The 24592-nt window shown below is 40.4% G+C and overlaps 1 protein-coding gene across 7 annotated transcripts in view; it reads right to left on the bottom strand.

Annotated features, from left to right (window-relative positions):
• AKAP13 (A-kinase anchoring protein 13) overlaps positions 1–24377 on the bottom strand; it is a 334648-nt gene extending 310271 nt beyond the window's left edge. For all 7 annotated transcript variants that reach the window (XM_057725147.1, XM_057725148.1, XM_057725149.1 and 4 more), the window contains exon 1: positions 24160–24377. The gene's annotated coding sequence lies outside the window, so the exon portion shown is untranslated. The remainder of the gene's footprint in view (positions 1–24159) is intronic.
• Between the last annotated feature and the right edge of the window lie 215 nt (positions 24378–24592).

The raw sequence follows: 24592 nt of genomic DNA, 5'->3' as shown, positions 1-24592 counted from the left end.
CATCCTGGGCAACTACCACCCCTTCCTTCCCACCATCCACTCAGCAAGCTTAATCTGTTCGACCCTGACAATGTCCAGTAGATCTCCTGACACCCTTCTCTTCTCACTGCACCATCCAGGCCCTCATCACCTCTGTCCTAAACTATTGCGATGGTCTCCTCTACCTCTTCTGAGGGGCAATGCTCCTCGTCCCCCACCAAGTCACTACCCATACTGCTCCCAGAATGAACTATCCAAAATAAAAAGACATTCCTCCCGTTAGCTTCAGGAGGACAAACTCAATTCCCTAGCGTGACATGTAGACACTCCACCCATTCCACCTTAACTTTTCAACCTAATTATGTGGCTACATTCCACTCACACTACATAACTCCAACGAATGCTCACTCTGCTCAAGCACACCAGGCTGGCTGTTTTTCTTTGCACAGGCTCTGTCCCTGCAGGACCGCTGTTCTATTCCTTCTCTCCTCAACCCATGCCTGGCAAACTCCTATACTCACACTTTAAGATCTAGTCCAAACATCACATCCCTCATCTGTAGGGCTTTTTATATATCACTGTTACACCACAAATTTCCGTTACCCAAAAATTATCTTTGCATTCCTAGTGGCTGGTTCCATTCATTTTGCTCATTTTTTCCAACGCGCTAATACTATTTGTGCTTATTAACTGGCATAATATTTATTCTTTTTGTTTTGTGAGCAAGATGCTTATCCTCCAAGGTTAAGCTTTTAGTGATATGCAACTGTGCCATTGCTCGCCATCACTTTTCTCAGGGCCTAGCCCATACATAACATGACGTTTCAAAGGTTTGCTGAACAGAATCCCAAGATAATTTACCCCCAGAAACAAATCAAGTTAGCTTCATGATTGTATACTTTCCCCTCAAAGTGTCTATGCTCTGCTTTAAAACGTGGATTATGAAATTTAATTGTACTTACAAAACTTAACAAAGAAACAAAGTTGCAAACAACTTACTAGAACACTAGACAACGCTTGTATCCTAAAACAGGGACACACAAATATCATAACTAACTTCTTAACAGGAACCCACATTGGGAAGGTCAGTTCAGTGCCTGATGTGCAGGTCTTTTTTACCTTCCAACATCCTATATCATGATTTGTGCCTAAAAACATTTTCCCAATAATTGCGACAACTACAGGTGAAACCCAGCAACATGCTATATAAAGCAGGTATTGCTTTCTCCATTTTACACATAATGGACCTACAGTTCAAAAAGGCTATGTATCAATACCTAGCCCAAGGTCAAAAAAACTAGTTAAGAGCAAGCAAGACTTAAACCCACACTCATGAAACCACACAAACCTGTGGGAATTTCAGTCAAGTCCCTTCATCTCAGGACCTAAAGCACACTAACAAAAACAAAGGGAATTATCCACTATTATAGAGTGCATAGTTTAATAGAAGATCCAGAAAGAGTTTATCCAGTCACTCTCTTTTGTGTTGTAAAATTATTCTACAAAGAGTATCATATGCAACATACATTGCTTCATTCAAGACACATCCAAACCACCCTTCATTTTGCCCCAAAGGCTACTCCGTTAGCAAAACCTAGAACTGCCTGCAACTTACGGCAGAAAAAACCTTCACTTTGGAGTAAGACTGATTCTGGCCAATGTTGTGGATCCTGCTCCTACCAGCTGTGTGGCTTATACAAATATCCTACCTAGCTTCTTTTGAGCCTCAGATTCCTTAACTAAAACATGGATATAGAAATTCCCTCACAAGAGAGTGAATAAAGTGAACAGACAGCATCCAGCATATAGCAAGCACTCAATAAATCTAAAATCCTTCATCCTATCCAAACTCTACCAGGATGCTCTCTCCAATTTTTGCACTCACACTAGATTAGAACTCAAATAAAGTATCAATACTTGGTCCTCTGTAAAATCAGGAAGAGAATCACAGATTCTTGTCAAGCCCGCTTGTTTTGTGGATAGAAAGTTCACAACCAAAACTAAGTTAGCTAACAGCCAAACCAAATAAGAATCTGGGTCTTTTTAACCACCCATTTCAAAACTCTGAATCAAGGGCACACATCTTTCAGGAAGATTGTCAGTAGAGACAGCAAAACATCAAGACAAAACAAAGTTTGTATTGGTTAAAACGTTTGACCCATACATTCTTATGCCCTAGACTTATTCCATGTCACATTAAGAAACTCTACAGTAACTCTTTAAGAAAACACAAACAGATCTTACACAATGGTAAAGAAGACTCATTAGTGTGTCAGTGTGTTCTAGGATATTGCATTCTAGATAGGTTTTTTTTTTAATGCCATCGCCACATAAGGCCCTCCTGCATAACCCCACATAAATTGCTAAGAATGTACAAATACAATGATAATAGCCAGAAGGTGGCAAATGCAAGCAAAGAGGGCAGAAGAACTTTAAAGATAACTAACACAATTTGTCAAACAAAAGCAAATTAATCATTGACTGACTTTTCAACACAACCACAATCTAACAACCATTCATTCGGCAAATATTGCTGGGTCCCTACCTATGCTGGGAGCTAGATGCTAGGGAAAGGCGTGACACTATCTCCAGTAAAGGGAATAAGACATAACATAAAAATTCACAACCTAGGAGAGAAAGTGGTGTGACAAAAAGGCTTGTGAAGTCAGAAAGAAATTATATCCAACTATAAGAATGAAGTAGGGTTTAAATAGGAAATATCCTTCAGGGCTCATATCAAAAGCTAAGTCAAATTTGGACATGCAGAGATGAGAAGGACCATTCTGTGTGTCCCCAGAGTCATTTCTCAGCAGTGGCATGCAAAGTGATCAACAGGTGTTTCTCAAATGCATGAATGGGCAAAGGCACATGCTGGAGGTACAGTTCAACATGGCAAGAGAACAGTTTTAAAGCATGTGACAGGCCTCACTCAGATTTTATTCTGTGAGAACTGACGAACTACTAAAGTTCATAGGGTAGTGATCTGACCAAAGCTGTACTTCTGGAAGAATAAACTGACGTAACATAAAATGGATGATAGCTAAAGAGAAACTTTGCCATTTAATATATAACTAGTATCGTTCCGCTTATCTACATCCAAAGTAATTTTGCTCTGCTCTCGGTCAGTCCCTCTCCTTAGCAATCTCTCACACTAATGAATATGGATAATGCATGCAGTAACATCAGTATAGGCTAGGTTACACTACGCAAACAAACAATCAGAAGGTGGTAGAGGCTGAACTCAGTAAAGTTTACTTCTTGCTCAAAGATCAGCGTGGCACCAGGAAACTCTCTAGAGCAGCTGTCCTTTAAGCCTCAACTCAGCATTCAATCTGCTCTAGTCACATGGTACGATCCCAACAGCAGGGAAAGAGAGGAAGAGGATTTCACATCAGCTTTTAAATGCTTTCATCCAAAAGTGACGTATGTCATTTCTGCTCCCATTTCACTGGATAGAGCAAGTCTCATGGCCACACGGACTTGAAAGAGGCTTGGCAATGGATCCTTAACATGAGTAAGAAAAGAGAACGAGAAACCTTGGTGAGCAGCACTAATGCCCATCACAACGTGACGTCTTTACAATGCCAAGTAATAAACTATTACATTTTGAAAGGAAAAAAAATGCCTAACTTCTCTGCAATTAGTTAACATCCCAGTAAACTTGTTCTCAAAGCATCAAAATTATCACCAAATTTCCCTTGCAGCTTTATGGATATCAAGAATCTCATACTGATCATTAGACAATCTATTCTACATATGTTCACTGACTTTAAAGAATTTTGCATCATCTATTATTTGTTTTCATATCTATTATTCTTTTACGAACAGTTTCCAAGCCTTCATACAGACTATTTCACCCTGCTCTGATAAATGGTCTCATTTATTCCTTATTTACAAGGAGATAACAGATAAGGAATATATATATTCAGTCTGATCAAACCATTTCTGCCCTATGATTCTTAAGCAGTTAAGAACAATGAGGAACTGAGTTCCCTAGTGATCTAATGCTTAGGGATTCAGTGCTTTCACTGCCGTGGCCCAGGTTCAATCCCTGGCCAGGGACTGAGATCCCACAAGCCTCATGGGATCAAAAAAACAAACAAAAACAAGAAAGTTGCCAATTACTTATATTACTTGATTTTCTTAGTGAGTAACATGAGCAGTAATGGTGCTGATAATTTCTTCAAGCTACAAAACTCTTGTAAATTTAGGACAGGCAAGCAAACGATAAACCATGCACATATTTTACAAATGCAATCCTACTTTCAAACCCCAGCTCTGTGTTACTGGCTGTAGGAGCTTAGCCAAGCTACACAATCTCTGTAAGCCTCAATGTCCTCACCTCCAGCACAATTAACTCCACCTACTTCACAGGACCATCCCAGAGTTAAATGAGACAACTTACATATAATGCTACAAGGCAGATGCTCAAAAAAGTGGCAGGTAGTATGTTTTGAGAAGCATGGAATATGATTTTCTTTACCTTTTTATTAAGATTCTCCAAGTTAGGAGAGGTAAAAAATACTTTGACTTCTAATTGTGTAGTTGAGAAATATCTCATGTGCAGTGGACATCAGGGCAAAGCCAAATAGTCAAACACCACAATTATCCATTGTGCTGCACAGGTACTTCACAACTGAGCCAATATTTCCCTAACTCTGAGAGAATTACACCAAGAACGACTATGGAGGAGTATTCACAAACCCCTAGTCTTAGCATCCAAAGACATTTTCAAGCTATTTCAGTGTAGATGTCTCCAAACTGATTTTTGGCAATGGTACTTTCTTCAAAGGAAATATTACAGGAAACAAACAAAAGTAAAATTTTAAAAAGTGGAGTTACTCTATGTGGGACAATTTGGTCTCTTCCTCATGCCCTCCCAACTCCACTTTGGCCCCCTGATGTAACTGTAAGGCATCCCCAGGGCTTGAGAATACCTTTTGTGGGACTTCCCTGGCTGTCCAGTGGTTAAGACTGCGCTTCCAATGCAGGGGGCATGGGGTCGATCCCTGTCAGGCAACTAAGATCCTACATGCCACACCAGCACCACAAGGCAAAAGGGAGGGAGGGAGGGAGGGAGGGAGAGGGGGAGAGAGAGAAAGAGAGAGAAAGAAAAAGAGAGAAAGAGAGAGAAAGAAAAAGAGAGAAAGAGATTACCTCTTTTTTGGGGGGGGGGGGGAGCTAAACTAAAAAACAAACACAAATGGATGCGCTTCACTTTTAATGGCAGAAACTGGGAATGGAAGGGGTGTGTCTAAGTGACTTGCCCAAGGTTCTCGGCAGCAAACCAAGTCTAGAACCGGAATCTACTGACTCTGAATCCAGTTTCGGTCCACTAACAATCAAGTTTTTCTCAGCTACAGAATTCTCTGCATCAAAATTTCTTTCTTGTGTGTTTTTTTCTGCATCAAAATTTACCTTTATCATCTTTCACAGTCAGTGAGTTTCCATTCTCCACTTTTATATCTGACATCCTTACTTTCTTATTACTCTCATATAACTCTACTGGTCCAACCTTACACATTCTCTTACTACTTTGTTCCCCAGTAATCTTGTCATGTATCCCAGAACAACTGCAGTGAAACATTTAACTCCTAGCACTGCTGTATTACCAGGCCTATTATGTTAATGCCCAGATCCATAGGCCAGGAAAGAAAAAGTCACGAAACTCAAAGGGAGAATCCTCTGAAATGTTAGAGGCTGAAAGATCCTAGTCCTTGCCTGGTCTGCTAAATGTTATTACTCCCCTTTCTATCTCCAAAAGGGCAGTTTGTCAAGAAAATGCTAGGATTAAAATGACTAGCTTCTTTGATAAACAGATTATAGCTCAAGTTACCAGGCAGAGGAAACAATGAGAAAGCAGGATGGCACACTTTTAAGATTCAAGTCCAAGCAATGTGACTGTAACAGGAAAAAAAAGAAGAAAGCTTGCCTGGTCCCAAAAGATTTCCAGAACAGAGGGTTTTTGAAAGTACAGATTGGCAGAGCAGATATCCTCAAAATTCCACTGAAGAGGGTTCCTACCAACCAAAATAACACCCAGACACATCAATGAAATCTGAACAGTTCAAGAATCAGGTATGCTACATAAAAAACTGGCTGTTTCCAAGAGGATCACAGAAGTCCTCCCACAACTGAATGACAATCTCCATGTTCCAGGACCACCCTGTTACACAGCCATCATAAGTCAATTCTTCCACTCTTCTAGTGATGATTTATCTACTAAATTAACCAGCAAATCTTTCTCTATAATCAGGACTAAGCTAAAAATCAGTGAGATAATATTCCTAAGAAAGCCCAACGGAATAGAGACACTTTGGTATATCAACAGTGCCAGGAGACCAGCTTATGCACCTATCTGACATAACTTGCTATGTAACTGATTCTTCCTACCTATGGTACAGAAAATCTTGACAAACATTATCTAATTAAAAATCACTGCTGGCTGCAGAAAGATAGCGGTGAAGTAGAAGGACGTGGAATGCATCCCTCTCCACAAATGCATCAGGAATACATCAAAAGACGCAATAATTCCCATAGAAAATCAGCTCAACGCCAGCAGAAGACCCTGGACACCAGAAAGGACTGCAAAGATCCTGACATAACTGGGTAGGACAGAGGGGGGGGGAAAAAAGGAGAAAGGAAAAATTATTGCTATCTTAGTTGAGACCAATTAACACCTGTCTCACAGAAAAATGTCTGGCCATATTAGTAAGTTAAGAGTATAGATCAATGTTTAATTATTTTCTTGGTCAATTAAACCATAATGTCAACACATGACTGTGATTTGAGAATATATGTGAATTCTGCATGTTCATAATTAAACCAGATGTAATATTAAAGCTTCGTATATGCATTTGGATGTGGAACAGAATGGCCACAAGGTCATCTCTCATAGAGCACTTTGTGTAGAATGGTACCATACTCCATACCATCTCTATAAATCTTATCTCAAACATTTCCCTATCTCACTGCTGGAATTAATTAGGAATGGCAATTAAGGAGTAGCCAAAGAACACGATTATCAGTGACTGACTTTATTTGGAAGTTCCCTTAAGTGCCTTTTAATTTTGAGACCCAATCTTAGATTAACTCTCAGTGCTTAAGAGAGTAGGGACTATGCTTCATGAGTTTCTATTCTTTTAGAAATACAGTTCTTGGACTTCCTAGGTGGCACAGTAGTAAAGAATCCGCCTGCCAATGCAGGGGACACGGGTTCGAGCCCTGCCCTGGGAAGATTTCACATGCCACAGAGCAACTAAGCCAGTGCGCCACAACTACTGAGCCTGTGCTCTAGATCCTGTGAGCCACAGCTACAGAGCCCATGTGCTGCAACTACTGAAGCCCACGTGCCTAGGGCCTGTGCTCCACAATAAGAGAAGCCACTACAACGAGGAGCCTGTGCACCACAATGAAGAGTAGCCCCCGCTCTCAGCAACTAGAGAAAGCCCGTGTGTAGCGATGAAGACCCAATACAGCCAATAAATAAATAAAATAAACTAATTAAAAAAAATAAAATAAATTAAAAAAAGAAATATAGTTCTTTTATTTATAATTGGTTGCCAGTAGTCTAATAATTCTGCTAATAATTTTATTATGGCATTTAAAACTTCCTTTTGAATGTCAGATTTTTTTTTTTTTTTTACCTTTCTTAAGATTATGGAAAGGGAGTTCCCTAGTGGCCTAATGGTTAGGATTCCGGGCTTTCACTGCTGCAGCCCAGGTTCAATCCTTGGTTTGGGAATTAACATCCTGCAAGCCATACGAGGCAGCCCAAAAAAAAAGATTATGGAGAGATAAGTGGTAAATAGGCACTCATACTTTGCCAGTGGGAGTGTGAATGATATAAAGTTTCTGTAGACAACTTGCCAATATCTATTAAAAGCTGTTGAAACATACAGCCTTTGGCCCTAACAATTCCATTTCTGTGAGAAAGAAGTAAACAAGCATACAAAGATTATGTACATGATTGTTCATCACAGCAGTGTTTACAACAGCAGAAAGTAGGAAGGGAAGGAGGAAGGGAGGGGAAAGAAAAGAAATGCCACCGAAATATTCAAATAAGAAGGTAATGGGGGAATTCCCTGGATGTCCAGTGGTTAGGGTGCCAGGCTTTCATTGCCAAGCAGGTACAGGTTCAATCCCTGGTCAGATCCCACGGCATGGCCAAAAAATAAAAATAAAAAAATTTTTAAAATTTTAAAAGGTAATAAAGGATCTAAGGATAAATCTAAATCTGTACAATGAAATACTATATAGCCATTAAAATGATTACACAGGTTACTTGATACCATGTAAAAGTAGTCATGAAATGTGTTTTATAATCTGTTTATACTCAAAAGCATACAAAATATGATCACATATGTTATATATAAATGCACACACACACCCTCTACAAATTTAGTTTGGAAAGAAAAACACCAGCTGTACTAAGAAAATCTTCCAGGTAGTGTCATTTATTCACATGTGTACTTTTTTGTTTATGTCTAATTCTTGAATTTCTGGAGGGACTATACATTACTGTTGTTAATAAAATACAAAACAAAAAAATCTCTCATGAACCTTGAAAACTATCTGATGACTTCTAGAACAAGAGATTGTATAATTTTCTGCTATAGCAGAAAAATAACTATAAAAATAAGTCTACTGGCAAAGTCAAAGTTACACAAAGTTCTGCCAAAATCACAGCTCACAGTGGATGTTCCTTTCACATAATTACTTATTTCAACTCTTACTAGAAATGTTCTTGATGCCTGAAGAGCTTGGGCCCTAAAGTCAGAGACCCATATTCAAGTCCCAACTCTGCCATATGCTGTGAGACCCTGAGCAAGTTATCTAGCCCCTCCAAGCCTCAGTCTCTTCATCCACAAAATATGCATAACAGACCCCACCTCTTAGAGTTGCGGGGATTAAAATGAAATAAGGGTGTACAGAACACACAGTACTAAGCTTGGCACATGGAAAGCAGTAATAAATGACTGCAGTTGTTACTATTATTATTGTTGCTATTACATATTAATCAAGAAACAAAATCATGAGCACTTCAAGGGCAGTGACCGTGTCTTATTTTGTTCAGCCCTGGATTCCCGGCACCTAGTAGTGACCTTAAATGTTTGCTGATTAAGTATACCTGCAATTAATTAACTACCCTCCTTGCACCTCAATCTCCTTATCTGGCAAAATCATAAAAACACTTTGCAGAGGTGAGAATTGATAAACATAAAGATACCTAGTTCAACAGAGGTTCCCAATAAATAACAGCTGTTGTATGAGGGAACATGGCCCTGTAGATTTCAACAGGCATCAAGGCTGAAGAGAGAGAACAGATATAATTTTTCCTCTGCGTTTCCTTTAGTATTTGGATCCTGAGGTATCTCACAGTTAAACCACTGCTTTTATTTAGACTCAGGAAAGAAAATTCTCCACTTATAGGCACACATCCTAGAGAGCTAACTATTAAAGTGGTAATCTTTAGACAGCCGCAAGCACTTTTGGCAAAGCAACTCCAATAGTACTTTACCACAGAGAGGGGGAAAATGTGGTATTTCAGAGAATTCGTGAGCTTAGAACATAATGTATACAAATAGGGGCCATGAAAAACAGTGGATCAATTGCTCTTGGGGTTTCAAATGAAAGCTTTTAAGATGATGATCTGAATTAGGAAGCATGAAAAAAATCAACACTACTTTTACATACACTGCCAAATGAATTCTTAAGGAAGTACTAAATTTATGAAGGTATTCAATTACCTGAAAAGTATTTCCTTCACAAAAATCAAAATAAACAGGAATGCATTTTAGGAAGAAAAATAGATTCTCCAAAGAAAAAAGAATCATTAAATTCTATGTGTGGGGGGGGGTGAAAAAACTACTGACACGAAACCAATAATAATTTTGTATAAATCTTAACATTCTTGTACTGGTATTTAAGAGAAACAGTCATCCAAAGGAAAAAAAAAATAAGCCTAACGTACAGAAGAATTCAGAAACTGCAAAGATCAGTAACTTGTGCAGCTCTGTTTAATTTTCCATATCTAATTTGACAGAAACCTCAGATTTCATACAAGTGCTTAATAGAAGGTTTATAGTCCTATTTCTGTAATGATTCTACTGAAAGGAGAAAATGGCTACTCGGCACTCATTTGCTTTGAGTTAAAGTTGTCTGTTCTGTATCCTGGAAAGACATCATGCCATGATTTACATACACATTTCATGGTTTACAGTATTAAACACTGGAGTAAAAATACTATTTAAAATTCACTATTAAGAAAATAATAGTCTGGTAGTAACTTACAAAACAACTAGCATAAACATATCAAAGTGAAGCAGGGATAAATTTTATTCTATATGGATTATATCATAATACAACTGTTATTTAAAAAACAATGTTGCAGAGAATGGCAAAATGTCACTAATTCTCCAGTATCTGAGTAATGGGTATACAGGGATCAATTCTACTGTTCTATTTTGAATGTTTTTAAATTACATCTTTTAAAAATTATGCAGGCAAGCCACAGCTACACCCATATGTGAGCCACACTAATACATCAGTGATGAAGCTGCTGAACAGGTTAAAATATAAAGTAATAGAGACCTACTCCGCCCAAGCACAAAAACCAGCGAACAGCTAAACAAATTACTGCCAGACTTGGTCAACACTGGCCCATCTCCCATTTAACATGGTGCCTTCTCTTCCCCAAAAAGGGATGATTTAACTCACCAAAGTCAAACTACAACTGAAGTTGGGAGAAAAAAATTCTGTTCATTTATTCTCAAAAAAATAGATTTTATTAATATTAATAATATGCATATATTATTTATAATAGTTGTATCACAAATTCATTCATCCATGAATTCAAATATTTCTTGAGCAGTAACTAACTGCTATGTGCCACGCACAATGCCACATGCTGGGAATATAGCCATGAACTAAGCAGATAAAATCTGTCCTCCAGGGCCTTACAATCTAGAGGGAAATACAGACATGGGTTTACCTTGTCCCCACCTAGTCAGTGAGTAATGTGACGAATCCTACTGAGCTAACTGGGAGAGGGGAAACAAACAGTGAGCAAAGACAATATGGAAAACTTTAAAAGGTGAATGAAAACAGTACAACCCAAGATACTTAACCTAAATAGGAAAAACAATCATTTATCCTAGTTGCTAACATAGTATCTCAGAAAAAAATCCATTTAGTTCTGTAGCTAATGATACTGCTATAATCAAATATGTTTTCAAAACTTTTATCTTGTCTAATTTATATGTCAGTAAAACTTGGCCCAAAGAAGTCTCTTTTTTCAAAAAAGTAAATATATGTTACCTACAGACATCCTCTAAAATAAAACAGTGGCTTTAAACATTTAACTAAGTTAATCTCAATTATTCAAAGTTCACATACAGTATTACTACTCAAGGTTCAGCTGTATAACAAATATTCCTTCCAAGTTACCAAAAATCTTGGTGGAACAGGATGAAAAGCTTAAACCTGGGTGTACTTAATGTTACAGAAAAGTTCAAAAGCCAACTCATCTCACTTGTAAGTTTTCAGATTTTCACAAAATGAAGGAAAAGGGCAACAGAAAAAGAAAGATTTGAAAAACAACACGATTTAATAGAGGGAGAAATTCAGGGCCATTCCTACCAGGCCCCATTAAAAGAACAGATTCCCATGCACAATAAAAATGTTATTAAATATATATGCCAAGCTCTCAGAATCCTTCTTTCTTGCCATCACATACTAAGGTTTCTCTGGCAAGATCACCTAGACAAAGATTCATGAACAGGTTCCTCTGAATGAGAGGGCTATAAGCAATGATGAAAAGGAACCTGCATGTCCTGTCTGAGGAAATCACCCAGACACAATATTTATCAAAGGGTTCTGTTTATTGCTGTATATTTGAGAAAAAAAAAAAGATGTTTAAAGTATAGCAGTGTGTTTGACAACAATAGTAAGAAAATAATTATTCCAATCAAAGTAGGAAGGAAGAAGTCACTGCAACTCTGAAGCATCTTCACTGATGTGAAAATATCCTCTGTTCCATTTCATGTCCAAGAGCATAAGTTTTGTATTCTCCTCCAGCCATCCCTCTAAGGCCTCAACGAAAGGTAAGTTTAACACATTATTTCACAGAACAAAAGAACTCAAGGGCAGTAGACGACCAGTAACCTGCTCTAGGTCACACAGCTAGTTAGGTGACAGAAACACAGCTGAACTGAGACTAGTCGCCTTCCAAATTTTTTTCCAGCTACACAACCTTGCCGAGTAAAAGCCATTTTTTTGGAGGTTGGAGGGGAGAGGAGATGGAATCAGGTGACAAGTGAGGAAACCAGCAAAGTATTCAGTTACAGTTATTACCTCCTAAGCCGGGAGTGAAAAAGAAAAGAATTTTTCCCAGAAATTAGCATGTATAAATAACGACTCTGTTCACATGCCAAAGTCTCTGTGCCAATCACTTCCCATCTGTCAAGACCCCACAGGAATCAAGGACCATTCATGTTTAAGGGACGACAGAAAAGAAAGTTGCAATACAGTCTATCGAATCATTCAGGTCTTTGAACCCCATGTCTTTTCAGTCCACATAATTCCATTCCCTTGCTTAAGCAGAAGATGTGTACACCCAAAAACCATGCCTGATTTGAGCTAAGCTGGGTGCAAAGCTAGGGGACTGAGGAGAGATGTTTAATAGTGCACAGTTCATACCTACATTTTTCTTACTGAAGACTTACTTCTTATGCCCCTAACATTTCAGTACTGCTAAAATGAACCTAAAAAACTGGTTTTTCAACTTCCAATACAGGTTAAACATGAACTAATTGTTTGTAAAAACACTTTAAAGATATGAAAGAGTATGTAAATGTTAATTATTAATGTTGATCCACAAAGTCCCTGCATCTGAAGTAAAATACAATTCTTCTGGCAAGTTTCTGCTACTTTCAAAGCAAAAACATGGAAGCCCAGCATGCTTTTAGGAATTCTAGGAAAACTTTAAAGGCAGACCACAATGATTTCTATTTACAACAAGAACAAACTGGAATTTCAAGCTGGCTGTGTTAAATATAATTATATCAGAATGAATAAAAAATGTGGCTTATGGCACATACAATAAAACTAGAGTATGTTTATAGTCACCAAGTCCTAGAAGGGAATTATAGTCCGTTGACCTGAGAGAGGCAAAGTAAAATCTCTGAACCATATTTTTCTTACCAAAAAGGCAGGGAGGATAATACCCATCTCACAGGATTATTGTAAAGAATTGAGAGAACGTAAATGAACACACAATACACAGGTAGGCACCCAGTAAAAATTTCTTCTTCCCTTTAGTGACTTCACTTTTTGGAAAACACCTTTTAGGAAATGGCCTGATCTTTGGCAAAAGATCTCTCTAGAGTGAAAAAGCCCTTTAAATACACACAATCCTATACATACAGTGCCCTTTTAGCAGGAGGGCCCAGGCAAAAGCTTTGGTCATTCCTATCCACTGACCCATATACATCCTTAATCCTCAAACAGAGAAAGCACCTCGGCAAGGCCCCAAGGCTTCATGTGACCAAATGAACAATTAGAGCTCTACTTCTCAACTCTTGCTGCCACATTTTCCCCCTAAATAACTCCCAAACTGCAAGGCTACATCCAGGGTTCCTCTGTATTCTGAGCCCAGCCTCTCTGTGCACAAAATATCCAAAAGGCAAAAAACCACTTTCTTGCAGTTTATAAAAAAAGGTAACAGAAATGATTCCCATGCAATGCCACCATGGAGCTCTCTTCTCTGACTCCAGAAACACAACTACTTTAAACAGGGCAGAATTCAACTGGCAACACCAGGTAGATGGATTAATTTACAGAGACCATTTCAAATTATACCAAGTGTGTTTTTAGAAGTGACTCATAATTTACAAATCTGCAAAAAGTCCCTGTCACCTTTGGCACAGTTATCACCTGGGAAAAGGAACACCTGTAAAAATCTAAGTTAGTGCACAACATAACATCGCCTTTGAACAAAATGGTACCACTCTTACTCTTTCCCCAGATTCCCCTCTGTGATCAAGGGCTCAAATTTTCAAGACAACAGATCACAGTCAAAGACCCATCTGCGGGAAGACGTAGTGTCAGCAACCACAAACAAATGAAACTCATCAGCCCAGAGGCTCACCAACTGAGGGGACAGCTCCAAAACTATCAACTCTCTTTATTTAAAAAGAGGTTAAAGAAAAATATATACATTGCAAAGTATTTAGAAGATCAAAAAACACTCTACCATCATCTCACTCCTCAAATGGAACTACAGTTAACACTTTGCAATAGCCTCCTTCAAACTATCTTGTGTATTGTGTGTAAAGTACACACAATGACACTGCTATATCATATTTAAAGATCACTGATATCCTCAGAGACTGAAAAGGCACAACAGATTTCACTGATAATACTTTTACCGTGCTCAGAGAAGAAAAGTTTTCAGCAGGTTTGGAGTCCTAACTAACCCTGACACAACATAGAAGGTGTTGTTCTAGGTCTCTACCATCTTGCTTCTTTCATATCCAGCCCTTAGTCATACGCAGTTGCTGTTGTTGTTTACCACTGTCATTATTATTACTAGCTGCCACGTCATGTGGCCCTACTATGTGCCAAGAGCTTTAAACATCCCTAATTCCCACGATAACCCCCACCCTCCCTTCTCTAGCTACAAGTCTCTAATTCATATCCAAATGCTTACTGGTATCTTCCACAGATCTCAAACTGAGCATGTCCAGAAGTGCAATCAATTTCTTCCTCCCAACAAAACCACTTCACTTCTTCCACTCAGGAAACCACACTACCATTCACCCAGTTGTTGTAACACGTAGGAATCATCCTTTCTTTGCTCAAAACCTTTCCCAATCCGTAAGTAATCCTATCATTTCTATCTTCAGAGGTACACAGATTCCAACCTTTTCAGACTTTCACTGCCACACCCTAATCCAAGCCACCATCTTCTCTAGAGTGGACTAGTGTAAAACTCTGAACTAGTCTCCCTGTTTCCACTCCTGCTCCCTACACCCAGAGTGAAATTTTCAAAACTTGAATCAGCGCTTCTCATTCCTTCCTCAAATCCTTCAGCTGCTTCCCATCTTACTTAAAAGCCTGTGTGAACGAGTCTCTAACTACATAGGCAGCATCTCCTATTTTTCTCCTTTCTCGCCCCATCCTCAGCCTCCCTGTTCATACTCCCACCTCAAGCTGTTTGCCCTTGATGCTCCTTCCACTTGGAACATCCAGAGACCTTCACGTGGTTTACTCTCTTCACGCGCTTAAGGTCGCTCTCAAATCTCATCTCCTCAGAGAGGTATTGTCTGACCTCTCCAATTTTTGCTAATAATCTTCATGTTCTTCCTACAGTTACAACCTGTTTGTGTTCTGCTTCTCCCACTAAAATGTCAGGCCCTTGATGGCAGCAACTACCTTTTATTTGTCACTGCATCACCTAGAACAGTGCCTGATATACAAAAGGCACCCAAATATGTGGTAAATAAATTAACAAACAACCCTACAACGTATGTCACATGCCCACTTTACAAAAGAGAAAACTGAGTTTCAGAGACAATTTATCTAAAGCCACACAGCAAATAAGTCGCCAAATGCATCTGAAAGAGCCAGTACTCTACCCACTGATTCACTTCATCCTGTACCATAAAAGGGCACCATCAATAAAGTCTACTCTTCCAAGGGATTTCAGTTTCCAATCATGATGAAGTACTGGATCCAGCCTTATCCTGCCACACCCTGCCCCCACAACAACCAGAAAAATGGACGAAATATATGAGGCAACATCTTTTAGTCACTGGACAACCGGCAGCACAGGACTGCAATCCCTAGCAAAGGGAAGAGAGTAGGTGAACCCCACAAGTGCACCAGCTTTCTCAGCCTGGAGGCACATCCTGGACCACGTGCAATGAGGAGCCCAAGCTGAGCATGGGCAGCCCTGTCAAGCTAAGAAGTCAAAGAGCATGAAAAAGCTCAGGAACCTAAAAACTGCGGAGTACTAGAAAGGAGGGAGTTGCATGAAGAAGGATCTCCAGAAATCAGCACAGAGGCCCACTTGAGTCTAATACTGAATAATAAGCCATGCATGCATACTGTATAAAAATCTACAAGTGCAGGCAAAGAGTGACCCAAGAACTACACGCTATATAACCCTAGAGCTCACAGAGGGCTAACAGACATTCATATTATGACCAGCCAAAGCAGAGACCGTCTCTTTCTTCAATGGAAACTACAGAAGTTTCAGGCCTTAGTAATGAGGGGAAACAAACCTTAGAGTAAAAGGATAGATTTAGAGTTGGTCAATTGTAGACCAATGAACCGCAGTCAACAACTTAAAATTAACCATTTCCAGGATCTAACAAGAAATTACCACGAACATGTGACCCAAAATGCGGGAGGTGGAGGGGTGGGGTGGGAATCAGCCCACAGAAAGAAATAATGGAAGGAATGAGCTAGGACTTTAACAACTATTATATGAAACTATTATATGAGTATTTTACATATGACCAAGAATTTTTTTAAAGGAACATAAATAGACAAATGGAAGAAATAAAAAAAAATTCAGTAGCAAATTGAATCCAACAATATATAAAAATACATCACGATCAACTGAGGATTATCAAAATACAAGGCCAGTTTAACACTCAAAAATCAGTACAATTCACTATATCTACAGAGCAAAGAAGAAAAAACATACAATCATCTCAATAGACGCAGAAGAAGCCTATCACAACATTTAATATCCATTCATGATAAAAACTCAGCGAACTAGAAACAGAACTTTCTCAACCTGATAAAGGACATCTTTACTACTACAAAAACAAACTATAAAGAACATCATGTTAATGGTGAAACACAAATGTTTTCCCCCTAACAACAGGAAAAGATGTCCACTTTCAAAACTCCTATTCAACATCATATTAGGGGTCCCAGCCACTTCAATAAAGCAAGAAAAAGAAATAAAAGGCATAAAGACTGCTAAGGAAGAAATCAAGCTTCCTGTTTTTGCCAATGACGTTATTGTCTATGAAGGAGATCACGAGTTTAGCAAGGCTGTAGGACACAGGGTCAGCATACAGAATTCAATTCTATTTCTACAGACTAGCAATGAACAACTGGAAATTGAAACTTGAAAAGCATCATTTACAATAGCACCAGAAAACATGAAATACATATTAATCTTACAAAACACATGCAAGATCCAATTACTAAAAACTACAAAACACTAATAAAAAACTCAAAAAAGGTCTATGCAAATAGATATATCATGTTCATGGCTCAATATTATTAAGCTGTCAATTCTCCTCTAAGTGATTTACAGATTCAATGCAATGCCAATCAAAAATCCCAGCAGGATCTTAATAGATATCAACAAGCTGATTCTAAAATGTACTTGGGGGAAATTCCCTGGTGGTCCAATGGTTTGGACTCTGTGCTTTCACTGCCGAGGGCCCAGGTTCGATCCATGGTCAGGGAACTAGGATGCCACAAGCAACGTGGTGCGGCCAAAAAATAAATAAAAATAAATAAATAAAAGGTACTCGGTAGGGCAAAGCAACTAGAATATCATAAACAATTCGAAAAAATAACACAATTAGAGAACTCATACTACCTGATTTCAGGTACTATAAAGCTACAGTAATCAACAGTGTGATAATGGAAAAATGAAAGACACAGATCAATGGAACAGAATACAGAATCCAGAAGCAGACCCACACATACATGATCAACTGGCTTTCAGCAAAGGTACAAAAAGGTAATCAATGGAGAAAGACGTCTTTTCAAAAAACACTACTGGAACAACTACACACCCATATGTAAAAGAATAAATCTCAATCCACACTTTGCACCACTAGAAAAACTAACTCAAAGTGATTCATAAACCTAAATGTAAAGGTTTGAACTAAAAAGTTCTAGAAGAAAATACAGGGGAAAGTCTCTGTACTATCAGGTGGGGCAATAATAAGTCAGCAAACAACTCTAATTCAAAAAGTTTAAAACTCTAATTCAAAAAGATACATGCACTTCAATGTTTATAGCAGCACTACTTACGATAACCAAGACATGGAAATAACCCAAGTGCCTGGGGGGGAGGGGGGTGTGTGTGTGTGTATACACACATATATATATCACACACTTGCAATGGGATATTATCCTGCTTTTTTTTAAAAACATTTTAATCAACTATAAAAAGATATTTGGAGGACAAATAGGGAAAGCTGAATATGCACTGAATAATACTATAGAATCGTTCACTTTTTTTTAGATGTTATCCTTATATTTGGTTATGTAGAATAAGGATCAGCAAACTTTTTCTGAAAAAAAGTGAGAGAATAAATATTTTCAGCTTTGTGGAACACAGGGTGTCTTGTCTCTGTTGCTGTAGCACCAAAGGAGCCACAGACAATATGTAAACAAAGGAACACTGCTGTGTCCCAATAAAACCTTATTTATAAAAAAAAAAAAGGCAGTAGGCCAGATTTGGCCTGTGGGCCATAGTTTGTAAACAAAACTCTAGTGGCAGAGAGCAGAGCAGTGGTTGCCTATGGTGAAGTAGGCAGCAGGGAAAGGGCTGAAGGCAGGACTGTCTGGAAAGCGGCACAACAGAACTTTCTGAAGTGATGGAAACATTCTATACCTTGATTGTGCCGTCAAGTTACACGCATGGACACATTTGTCAAAACTCATCAAACTCTATATACTTAAAATGGCTGAATTTTATCATATAAACAGTAACTCAATAAATCTGATTTAAAAATGTACTGTTTTCAGGTGACAGCTTCAGTGATGTGAAAAGCATACCCTTTGGAGCCAGAATAATCTGAGTTCAAATTTTAGCACCAAAAAAATTTAACAACTATGTGACCACTGTCAAATCACTTTTGAGGGTGTTTCCTCCTCCTAAAACAGATTAATAATTCCTGCCTCATTCTTTGTTTCAAAAATGAAATACATGTATGTAAGACACATTATAACATCTGGCACATAAGAGGCACACTGTGATTTGAGAAAACCAATTTTTTAAAAAATAATTTAAGAAAATGAGTCAGTAAAAATCAAACAACTAGGGCTTCCTAGGTGGCGCAGTGGTTAAGAATCCGCCTGCCAATGCGGGGGACATAGGTTCGATCCCTGCTCCAGGAAGATCCCACATGCCACGGAGCAACTAAGTCCGTGTGCCAAAAAAACAAACAAACAAAAAAATCAAACAACTAGCTTCTTTTGTACTCTTTGGAAACATTCTAACATTCTTTGTTCACTGTTTATTGTGGTTTCACCTGACTTCAAGCACTGGCATCCAATGTCAGTTCTGGTGATTTCAGAGTAACTTACATCTCACAGCAAGCACCAAGTTTAGAAAAATATTCCATGACAAATATGTTATAAAAGGAAATCTGAGAAGAGCCAAAAGCAAGAAGTATCCACTTTCCCAAGTAAGGAAAATGACAATAGAAATGGTATAATATAAAGAAGAAACTAATAAACTTAGTTGGATGTTTTCCCCTTTTGTAGACTAGGATTTGAATTTTATCCAAACCGGTAGTCAACAAACAAAATACACAATGACAAAGCATTTGTAGAGTGCTTTATCTGGAGTGTTTCTCACCAAAGTAGTGGGCAGTAGATAGGATGACAATATCAAATTTGTTTTTATTTTGTAAGTAAGGATGCTAAGTCTGAGATAGATGAAGTGGCCAGCTCAAGGGCACACTACCAATAATTGGCAAAATTCGGGGGTGAAGTCAGCCACGTGGCCCCATATCCTATGCTTTCAGCAGACATCACCATCAGAGAGTTATCTTGGGTTTGTTAAACTACATAACTCTTAGGTGCTTTTCTCTTGCTAGACATCTTTGGTTGTCTAAAAGACTAATTCATTACAGTGTGACATACTTAATTCTTAACCATTCAGGAATAACTAGCCTTTTGAGGTGATAAAGACTTAGTTATGTGGCCAAATATGGGCTTATGATATGATCATAAGTGAGAGTTCAAAAGGGCTGATTTCTAATAGAAGAGCCTACAGAGTGACATGAATGGTAAATCCCTCACACTGTTTCCTTCTCCCCACCCCAATATCCACGTCACACACACTGATATTCACCTTCCCCAGGCTCTGAACGCAGCTCTGAAGAGGTAAAAAAGGAAAACACACCACTGTCCCATACAAACATTCGTAACAATCACAGTATCTCAGTATCAGGTCTACTGGCCCATTCTCTAAGCAAGGACTGACAAAAATGGGTTATCTACCCATCTTCTACTTATTATGTTCCAATCAACCCAGAGGTGGACTCCAAGACCATAAATGTGAAGACATATGGACGAAACAAACTTCCTCCCACGAACAGCTTCCTCCTCTCCCCCCACTTACAGCTGGGTAAGACAGCCTGACAGTGACTCCGGGGCACTGCTTCCAAATGGATGCCTCTCCCCATTAGCAACAACCCAGTTTATTCAAGTGCACTTCAATGGTTACTTTAAAAGCGGGGATTATCAAAAGGCCAAGTGTGTTCATCTAGTTTTGTCACCTTTGTTTTTTTCCTCAATCTGTGAATCTGGTCAAATATAATTTTTAAAGGTTTACTATAATCCTTCATGGTTAACTTTTCACTCTTATTTTAAAAGAAAACGAATGGAAAGATGAGATTCAATATACAGAAATGTCCAGAACAGGTTAATATTTCTAGAATATATCTATTCCACTTGGTATTGTGAATATTCTAAACTGGTATAACTGATTTAAATCACTGCTTCCTTCCGCAAATGGTGGCACCTTCAAAAGTGTTATCTTGAAGGGGAAGTAAACAATTTGCTCAAGTCTCTGAATTGTACTACTGCTATATTAACCCACAGCCCCAAATGTAGTCATAATCCATACCCATTATTTTTCAAAATTAAGGTAAAATAAGGAAGAAAAGCTGGAGATATCCTATTACAAGTGTTGAAAACAACCCATCTCTGACCAATTTTCTAAACACTATACATGCACAGAGTTCTATCTTACCAAGCCACTCTGCAAGGCCCAGACTAAAAGCTGATTGAGAAGATAAAACTGCTGTTTCTATTAATACTCAGTTCAATCCGCACCTTTAAAAATTGCATTTAAGACTCTCAATTCTCAGAAGCATTCCCTCTTTATGAAACAAACAGCTAAACCACTATTTTCAGAAGCACTGGACTCTTAAAAATGCTTTAAGACTCTCAATTCTCAGAAGCACTCCCTCTTTACAAAATAAACACCTAAACCACTATTTGCAGAAGCATCAGACTTTTAAAAATGCTTTTTTAAGTCATACAAAAATGTATCCAAATTACTGGCATTACAGCCACCAGACACCTACTTAATGTTAGGCACACTATGAAGTACATCACACAGTTTCATTTATTCCTAAGAATGCTGTATGTTACTATAGCTCACGCAGCAAGAAACTGAAGCTCTGAGGGGATAAGTGACCTGCTCAAAGCTACCCAACTAGTCAATGGAAGGGTGGTGATTTGAACTCAAACTTACCTAATTCCAAAGAACATACATTCTTCTAAACTGTGCTACCTCTCCATTTCACAACAGAGGTATGAACAAGCAGAGAAGCAAATGGATTTGTCCAGCAGTCTTAATCACTTCACCAAAAAAGGGAGAAATTTTCTCAATCGGAACCACTTTCTGAAATACACTGCGCACTATTTAAACCTCAATTCTTTTCCAGAAGTAATTAACAGGTTAAAAAGAAAGGTTAGAAATCCTTATAAACTACACTAAATTTCATCACAGATCTGCAAGTGAGCTGTCATTCTGAACAAGTCCCCAGAGTTAGTGGTTCTCTGGGCACCACACTAGGGTGAAGTACCACGCACTTCACCCAATTCAAATACATCCTGAGCACCTGCGCTGTATTAAGACTCCTTCCTGGCAAAGAGGCACAAAGCTAAGACCCGTCACAGCTCTCAGGCAGTTAACAGGCTAGGAGTCCATTTATACTACATATGCAGTTACTATTAGTCAGGCAGAAAAAATGAAATGTGAGAAATCCTAAAACAAAAGTATGTATAACATGCTATTAGAGAGGGAAAGCAACTGGCCTACTTGTCACATAATGTTCTAAGGAGTATCTGTTTACATTTTGTCCCTCCCTGACAACCCCTTCCAACCTCTGTCAACCCCCCTCCTCCCAATCCCCCCACACAGGCACACAGAGTCACACAACCCGGAAGGAAAGCCCTAAGAGCAAGGATTATGATTTCTAAAAGTGATCTTGTTGTACTTTAAAAATACAAGCTTAGGGACTTCCCTGGTGGTCCAGCAGGTGAGACTCCATGCTCCCAATGCAGGGGGCCCAGATTCGATGCCTGGTCGCAGAACTAGATCCCTCACGCTGCAAACTGAGAGTCTGCATGCTGCAACTAAGGAGTCTGCATGCAGCAACCAAAGGATCCCGCATGCCACAATGAAGACCCGGCGCAGCCTAAATAAATAAATATTAAAAAAAAAATAAAATACAAGCTTATGCCACCGGGACGTTTTTCTTTAGCTTTGTCAGGTGAAGAAAGTTGCTTTTTCAAAGCAAAAATGAGGCCAACCAAACCAGAAAAACCCAGGGAACACTTCACATTACTCACTTCGCATGAGAAACCAATCAAGGCAAATTGACCCACACCGTATTTCTCAAATTCTTCTTGTTAATTTAGCAGATGGCAAAGGGATATACAACTGATAGGAACACATTTTGGTCATCTTGTTCCACCACGCAATTTGACAGACATTTTTAGCCTTGTTCCATCGGGAGGATTTAAACAGATTCCTTCTCATGTCATAAGCCAAATGAACTGAATTCAGCAGAACCAACGCACCCAAAGCTTGACAACAAGGCTTGTACGTCCTGCAGTATCCCCAAGAGACCACGAAAGCCTACAGGACTGTAACAATAATTTACTTCAGCTGATCATAACTCCTTTACAAACGGCCAAAAAAATCATCTTTCGAAAACTGCCAGTATTTATCCTGACCTGGGCAATCCAACGGTTTAAAGAAAAAAATACAGTAAGTTACTTAAAACTGGGGGGGTGGGGGGGGGCGCAGTGGTTGGATTAAAAAAAAAAGGGCACACCGCCTTTTCCTTTAGTTCTATATGCCTGCGGCAACAAACTCTCAAAATAACTCCACTGAAGAGTGTAAGAGCTAAGACGGACACCAAAATATTGCTCAACCCAACTTACATGGTGAACTCCTAAGTTCACAGTAAGATCTAGAAACTTACACGTGACGGCATCATTTTGAGGTAAGAAGTATTTCAAAACACAAACAAAACAAAAAGCCTATCGTTTCTTATAACAGAAACACTCTTACGGATTTCCCTCATATTTATTTTCAAATCTTCACATATGGGTTGATTTGGGGGGAAAGGTGGGGGGGACGGGGAGAGAGAGAGAGAGGTTCAATAAACCATAGTTACCAAAAAAAAAAAAAAGTTCTGTTCGGTCTCAAAGTATAGCTGCACTTGAACTGGACAGAGCTGAGCCCGTGGCAAGGGTCCCACAGCGGGTCCCCGGGAGCCGCACGTCTCCGACCCGCGCGGGCGCCCCGGCCGCGCCCCCGGGAGCAAGGCGCCAAGAGCGCCCCCCTAAGGCGGGCCAGGCCCGGCGTGTTTACCGCTCGCGCCGGCCCCGGAGAGCCGGTCCCTCGCGTCCCGCAGAGCTCGTTCGCCGACTCCCGGACGGGAAGGACGCGCGGAGCAGCCGCAGCACCCGGGGGCGACGGCGGGACCCCGCTGCCGGAGGAGCTGAGCGGGGACGCCGGGGGTCCAGGCCCCGCGGGCTGCGGGGCTGCCTGAGGCGGGTATGGCGGCTGTGCGGGGCGGCCGCGCCCCCCGCGCCGGGAGTAGAGAGGCGGCCCCGAAGTTGGGCTGCGGGAGACGGGAGGCGCGCCGCGGCCCCGGGGTAGACAATGCGTGAGGGGGACCGCGGAGGGAGGCGCGGGGCAGCAGAGCCGGGGGCGCCCCCTCGCCGCCCGCTCATCCCCGCCCGCGCGCCCCCGCCCCTCCCCGCCCCTCCCGGCAGCCCCGGGCCCCCGCCCCCGCCCGCAGGAGGGGCCCGCGCTCCCCGCCCGCGACCCCTCCTCAAATCACAAAACTTCCCCCAACGCCGCCAACTAAGTTGCGCTCTCACCGTGAGGCGCCCGGGGCTCCCCCGCGGGCCAAGCCGGAGCAGCTCCGCACCTTCGTCGCGGAGAAAGACAATAGGCGGCCGCTCCTCCGGCGGCAGCGGAGGGGTGGCGGCGACGGCTTTGAAACTGCGGCGGCCGAGGCGAGGAGCGGGCGCAGCGGTCTCGGTGGAACCCAGGAGCTTCACAGCGACTGCTCCGGCTCCGCGCTGGCCCTGCACACAGCCCCAACCCGCCTGCGCATGCGCCACAAGCCGCTCGAGGATGGGCGGGGCACGCGGGGAGGGCGATAACGCCCACGAGCCCTCCCGTGAGTAAGCGCGGAGCCAGGGGCCGCGAGCCGGGGTTGCTCGGCAGAGCGGCCCATCAAGCTCCGTGAGACCAATAGGAAGGCATCTGGGCGGTCCGCTCGGGTTGCTAAGGGAGGCTGAGGTTGGC

Source organism: Hippopotamus amphibius, chromosome 2, assembly GCF_030028045.1.
Source record: "Hippopotamus amphibius kiboko isolate mHipAmp2 chromosome 2, mHipAmp2.hap2, whole genome shotgun sequence".
Lineage (NCBI taxonomy): Eukaryota > Metazoa > Chordata > Mammalia > Artiodactyla > Hippopotamidae > Hippopotamus > Hippopotamus amphibius.
The sequence above is the reverse complement of the archived record's forward strand: the minus strand, read 5'-3'. Positions and strand labels throughout refer to the sequence as shown.